We start from the raw sequence: 7,106 nt of genomic DNA, 5'->3' as shown, positions 1-7,106 counted from the left end.
CAATTTTCTACATTGAGCTAAAAAGAGATATTACTATAAAGCCTTAAAAATATTTGATGCCAGAAATATAAAATCAATCAAATGAACATTATTATGAAGGTATAGTTATCACTTCTTAGAGTTTAAAAATATTTCTTTCCCAAGTATGCAAACAACATACATATTTTTTAAAAATTCATAGGAAAACAACTCTTGAGATCCTATTTATTGAACTTGAAGACAATCAAAACATGATAACATTACACTAGTAAATTTGGACTCAATTTTTTATGAAATTTCTATTGCTATAAGTTTTTCAATTTCAAATCCTTAGCAATCATGAATAATATTCAAACTTGTCATCTATACTAAAAGGTAAACATAAGTCATGGATCTAGGTTTTTCAGATAACACATAATGAAAGAACATATGCTAAAAGATACCAAATTTGTGGCACTATAATCTTTAAATCCCCAACCTTGCAAGAAAAAACACCAAGTAGACAAAAAAATATTGTGGCAATGACCCTACAATATATGAAGTGGGACCTATCATCTTTGAAGAAAGATAAGAATGTTGTTGGTTGTGCCCACCCAACCAACTATATCCATCTGGGCAATTCAAGAACCAACTACTTAATCAATTTGCATTTGACAAATACCTTCAAAACTCATTTTCAAGTTACTAAAGGTATATGTAGAGGAAGGTCTAGTATTGATGAAGAGGAAAATTTGTTAATGAAATAGAAAATAGAAATGATTCAAAATATGAGGATAAATTTTAAAGGAAACTTTTAATCTAAGGAATAGTGATAGGATCTAGGAGCAAGGAAACTAAAGGTTTGATAAGTCAAATTTATAATGTTTTCATTTTAAAAGTATGGCCATTTTGCTAACAAGTGCTAGAAGATGATAGAAAAAATATGTAAAGTGTTCTTAAAGAACAAGTTGATATTTATATCATTGATAAGTATCAAAGAAGCAGCTCAACGAAACATTTTAAATGAGTCTTGGCTATATCATTTATGGCATGGAGATTTACATTTTGGTGGACCAAATTCATTGTAGATGAAACATATGGTGAAAGGGTTTCCTAGTATTCAACAAGAATATTGCATACTAGCAAAGCATTACAGAGAGGAAATTGTTCTTAGAGATTTGGATATAATGAAAGCTGCATTGGAAATTGTACACAAAAATTTGTGTGGATTGATCATTAACTAGTAATGTTTATTTTATAACTTCTATTGATGATTTTAGTTGGAGTTGCTACTAATTTCACTTTATAGAAAAACAAAGTTGTTGAAAAGAAGAACTGCACCACCATGAACATGGCTCGAACTATGTTGAAGGAGAAGCATATTTCAATCAAGTGTTGTGGAACATCTGTCATTTTTTTAATTTATATTCTAAATAAAGAATGTACTAGTGATTTTAGAATAATAAAGTAATATTTCCTTAAAACCAAGAGATAATTGTAGTCTAATTAATCCTTGAGATAATTGTAGTCTAATTATTACATAGATTGCAAGTAGATATAAAGCATGTGTACCTTTTGTTGAATAGAAATTAGATTCTAGTCCAATGGTGTCTTATGTGTTGTTAATGCTACAAGAAATCTTCTATTCTATTAATGTTGCAACAAACCTCTAAACAACAGAATATGGAAAATAGTCACAATAAATAGTGTAACATATGTACATCTTTGATTGCCTAATCTCTATGTATTCATATTAGAGGGGCTATAAAATATCTACAACAAATGCAGTATAAATTTTTATAATCAATGACCAATAACAACAAAAAAAAACTCATGAGACTAAAACTACATGTGTTTTTATGAAATAGGGAATCTATCAAAATTACAATCAATGACTTGTAATCTCCCTTCTGTGTGTCAAGATAGAAATATTTTCACTAGCATGCTTTAGTTTGACAATCAATTATTATACATCAACAAAATTACATGGACTATAAATCACTATAAGATGAACCTTTAATTGATGTGATCCCTTCTCATCACCACTATTGACATTGCATGGCTTGGAAATGGATTATTTTGATCTCCATATAGGCTTGCACTTTGAAGTTGTGTAATTTGGAATTGAAATTATTAATAAATGAATATTTGTACATACACTTGTGTCTAATCTATCAACTCACCATATGTAAGATATAACTACTTCCAATCTAGTTGCTGATATTTAAGGTATATAAACAATCCAGAATTTGTATGCACTTTTAATGGTTACTACACATAACATTTTTATTAATGGGCTCAATTGGTTACACTAACCACCAAATTCATGGTGACAGAGCCTTATACATTTATCTTTTTCTAGATACATCCGAAGGAAACTCATATGAGCACCCATAATACTTTCATAAATGTTTGATATTCATGATCTATCTTAATAAGGTTTTTCTACAAAAATGTGTACAACATATATGACATAAACTAATTTGTCTCACCATGTACTAATAGGTTAAACACAAGCTGAAACTATACATGAGATATATACACCAAATTGATTTGGATTAAAATTCACCTTTTTCTGCTTAACTTTTCATGTTTAAAGGCTGAACTAGTAAAAGAGCAACAAACAACAATTTGCATTGAACAATTCACTAAAAACAACTTGTCAAGAAAATCCCTCTCAATCCTTGCATAAACATTGAGGATTCAAGTATCTTCCATTCAACCTACATAATGAGTTTGGTAGGACTTTCCTACTGCAAAAAAGAGCTATGATCTAGTAAGAAATTGATAGTAATTACTGCAAAAAGGAATTAGGGGCTCATAATACAATCATATAGCAAATGATGACCAAACATTCACAACTTGATACAAGCACACAAATAAGTGAATAAGAAGAAATAGAAATACAATTGAACCCTTACATTTTTCAAAAGGCTCTTACTTCAATTCCTATATGGAAAGTCGCAACTCAAAAGTCACAAACACAACTAGTAAATGCCAATAAAAAAATTGCAACTTGATAAAACACAAAAATAAGTGAACAAAAATAAATAGAGATATAGTTGAACCCTTACATTTCTCCAAAGGCTCTTATTTCAATTTCTATGTGGAAAGCAATAACTCACAATCAATGGAAAGTAGCACCTCACAAGCAAAGCTAGTAAGGTCATATTGTATAATCTATACCTAGATGATGAAAACCAGGATTCACTTATCAGCTTCTATAATTATGAAAATGTTTAAAACTATTGATTCCATGTCTAACAGTATATTTTTAGGGAAAAAAATTACACCAGTGATGTGACTTGAAAGCTTCAAGGCAATTCAGTGAAGTTCTTTTAAGTTATAAGCTATAATTATAAAACTTAATCTCTTTTTCAAAAATAAAATTTTTATTAGTGTGTGTATGATACATCATTCAATTCGCCTTTTTCTTCCATCTAGCTCCACCAATAAATTTTCAAATAGAAATTCCAACTACCATTTTATTCTCTCAAATAAGCTCCAAATTCATTAAAAAGAAAATTTGAATCTCAAAAGTGGCAACGTAAATCCTCTTCTCAGCACTTGAGCTGCTGACTTCAATGATTCTACTAGCAAGCATAAGTTTTAAATTTTAAAAAAAAAAAATAGTAGCTAGATAATTGCATCCTACAAAATTAAAGCCATTGATTTGCCTTAATATGAACCATATTTCATTTTAACAGAATTAAATGCTATGATCCATAACATTTCAAATGAAAAATCTAAACAGAAGAACTAAGAAGATATTTTTTTAAAAATACTTATTTATTGGAAAATATGTTGAATTCAATCATTGCATCTATTTCAACAAGGAAAACTCTATGAAACAATTGGAACAATGGACCAAATAGTACAACATAGCATAAAATAACAAGCACAACTGATTAACCAACCCTCTAGTATTCAACCCTCCAGTTACTGCCACATGTTTAAAAATACAAAGATTACAAAGCATCCATGCACTCACTTTATCAACATATCTTGTTTTTGTTTTTTTCATTTCCAGCTCCCTCTTTGCTTCTATAAGTCATGCATATAGTATAAATAAATAAACTGCATGTACCCACAAATTAAGATGTAGGAAGATTGCAGGTTATATATAGTGCACATTAATTGATGTCTGGACCTTCAAATTATGTTATGGGTATGACCCTCTCTAAGCATAAAAAACCTAGAATCATAAAGTATAGGACTCAAAGTTCCTCATGGATTAATCTATTAAGAAAAGCATTTAAAAGTGCATCTCTTTTTTCTAAATGCCCTTCTTCCTTAATGTGTCTTTTCTCTTCTCTCTCTCCAATTTTTCTCCATATGTATTCATTCTCACTTGAGTTTTTCCATAGCTTGTCGTGAATCTTGCTCAACCATGTGGCTAACCTTCCCACAACTATATTGTAAGGGAAAGCTTCTTGGAGGCTATGATATCACCCTTGAATTGAGTGAAAGTGGGGAACTAAAACAAATATTTAAAGATCATGGCTTGCTCTTAATTGCTCATGAGTTTGGTGAATTAATTGCAAAAGCTAATTCTGTTGAACCCAAACCTAATACTACTATCTTAGTGTCTAATAATGGTGGTACAGTGGACTCAAATTATATAAGTGAATCATTAAGTTCTCAGCTAGCGAACAACATTAATTCCAAACCAATCATGTTATTTATAAAGGGCTCTTTTAGTCAAAAGTTTGTTGAAATTCTTAGAGAGGAAGGGCTAGAATTTGGGAGCTTCAACATTTTGATTGATGAAGAGGTAAGGCAAGGTCTTAAAACATATTCTAAATAGTCTAGCTATCCACAGTTGCACATAAAATGTGAGCTTATTGATGGATCAAATATCATGATAGAAATGCAGAAAAGTGGAGAGCTGAAAAACATTGCCTCAAAAAAAGGAGTGCTACCCAAAGAGTCATTGATGATCAGTTGAAAAACTAGTTAATTCTTCTCCTCTCATGCTCTTTATGAAAGGCACACCTGATGCCCCTCAATGTGGCTTTAGCTGAAAGGTTGTAAATTATTTTGATGAAGAAGGTTTAGACTTTGGTCATTTTGATATTTTGAGTGATGAAGAAGTCAAAGAAAGCCTAAAGACTTATTCTATTTGACCAAAATTTCCACAGTTGTATCACAAATGTGAGCTTATTAGAGGATGTGACATTGTTCTAGAAATGCACAAGGCAGGAGAGCTAAAGTCATCCTTGACAAAATATAACTAATACGTAAAAGGGGATAAAGATTCTAAACAAAAACTTATCTGGTTGTTGACTTTTGGCTTTTTGGTACTATTGCCCTCACACACTCACTGTTTGTAGATGATACCCTTCTATTTGCCCAAATACAAGTAAGAAAAGTATGCTATATTTAGCATATTCTCACCATTTATGAAGTTGCTTTAGGCCAAAGCATCAATTACAGGAAGTCCACAATGTATATTTTCAATGCAAAATACACGATCAAGAGAATTATTTTCAATTCTAAAATTCCAAGAAGTATCACTTCCTAGTTCATACTTGGGCATCTCCTTCTTTATGGGAGAAAACAAGCCAAATTAGTGAGAATTTATTCTCAGCAAGCTGAAGAAAAAAACTTCCTCCTAGAAAGAAAGATGGCTCACCCTCTCACGTATGCTTCTCCTTATCAAATCATGCCTAGCAACTATTCCCAACTATTTCATTTCAGTCCTTTAGTCTCCAAACTCTATCATTAAGGAAATGGAGAAGTTAATTTCTACTTTTATCTGGAGGGATAACATGACAAAAAAAAAAAAAAGATACCATTGGTGTCTATAACATCTATCTATCAAGACAAGACTGCAGGTAGCGTGGGACTACATGATTTGCACCTCAAAAGTATTGCATTTGGTGTTAAATTGGGCTGAAAATAGTATGAAAATTGAAATTCCTTGTGGTTATGTATTATGAGAGAAAAATACTTAGATGATAATTGTGATACTTGCATTTTTATGATTGCAAATCTGCCTTCTGGATCTACAATGTGGAACTTCATTTGTCAGTCTACTAGACAAGTACTTGTTAACTATCTTACTTGGGAGGTGAAAAATGGTGAAGATGTGAAATTTTGGATAGAATCATGGTTGTCATTTCCACCCCTAATCACATTTTTTGGTATAAGGATTATTGCTACCATTATCTCTAGAATACGTGGAGTCAAACTGTGTAACTATGTTACAATAGTAAAACATTCTACAAGGCAAGCTATTTGGGTTGATTTCTCCTTGTTCCCAATCCCAATCAATCTAAAAATTTATTTGAATATAGTCTTTTAGGGGAGGTATGTATTCATATCCAACTCATATGATATTGTGAAATGGGCACCTTCGGCATCTGGTAGATATTCAATTAAAGAAGGGTACAAGATACTTCTTATAATCCACAAGAAAAATATTATACAAAAGCCTTATAAATTTTTCTAAAACCATTTCATATCTCCTAAGGAAGGTTTCTTCACTTGGCTAGTTCTTTAAAAAAGAGTCAGATTTATTAGACTCAATATTGCAGACTTGTTTATGTGTCCTCTTTGTAACTTTCAAGACGAGACTATGGACCATCTCTTTTTATATTGTTCATTTTCTTATGACTGTTGAATGTGGGCTCTTCAAAAATTATAGATCTTCTTCCCATTGCCAAACACATTGTGGTATCTACTGGAATCTTAGCCTCTCTTATTTAGGTCTTCTCTCTATACTTTATTATGGGATTTCATTCCCTCATGTATTATTTGGGCAATTTGGTGGGAAAGAAACATGAGGGTTTTCAAGAAACAACCATCTTCTCTTCAGAATTTTATTGGACAAAATTAGAGGCAAACATAATAGAAATTGTCAACATTAATATGCGAAGACTATCTCTAACCTCCAATTGGTTTACTTGTTAGGATGCATCCATGAAGAAATCTTGGCTAGCAACTCCAGACAACTTGAATCCCAACCATAAACTAAAAGGAATGAATTGAAATGGCATCCTCCTATACTTCCATTTGTTAAGCTCAATTTTGATGGTTTGTTACATGGGAATCCTAGTAAATCGAGTTTTAATTTTGCAATTCATGATTCCATGGGTACTCTCTTCATTATATTGACTTCTTATATACCTTTTGCTACAAACAAC

The 7,106-nt window shown here is 31.3% G+C and overlaps 1 pseudogene; it reads left to right on the top strand.

Annotated features, from left to right (window-relative positions):
- Positions 1 to 4,348: 4,348 nt before the first annotated feature.
- LOC149563927 (monothiol glutaredoxin-S17 pseudogene) lies at positions 4,349 to 5,195 on the top strand (annotated as a pseudogene).
- The last annotated feature ends 1,911 nt before the right edge of the window (positions 5,196 to 7,106 follow it).

This window comes from Cupressus sempervirens, chromosome 4 (genome assembly GCF_028749045.1).
Source record: "Cupressus sempervirens isolate cs-2001-9-10 chromosome 4, ASM2874904v1, whole genome shotgun sequence".
Taxonomy (NCBI): Eukaryota; Viridiplantae; Streptophyta; class Pinopsida; order Cupressales; family Cupressaceae; genus Cupressus; species Cupressus sempervirens.
Note: the sequence above shows the minus strand (reverse complement) of the source record. Positions and strands in the feature narration are given on the sequence as shown.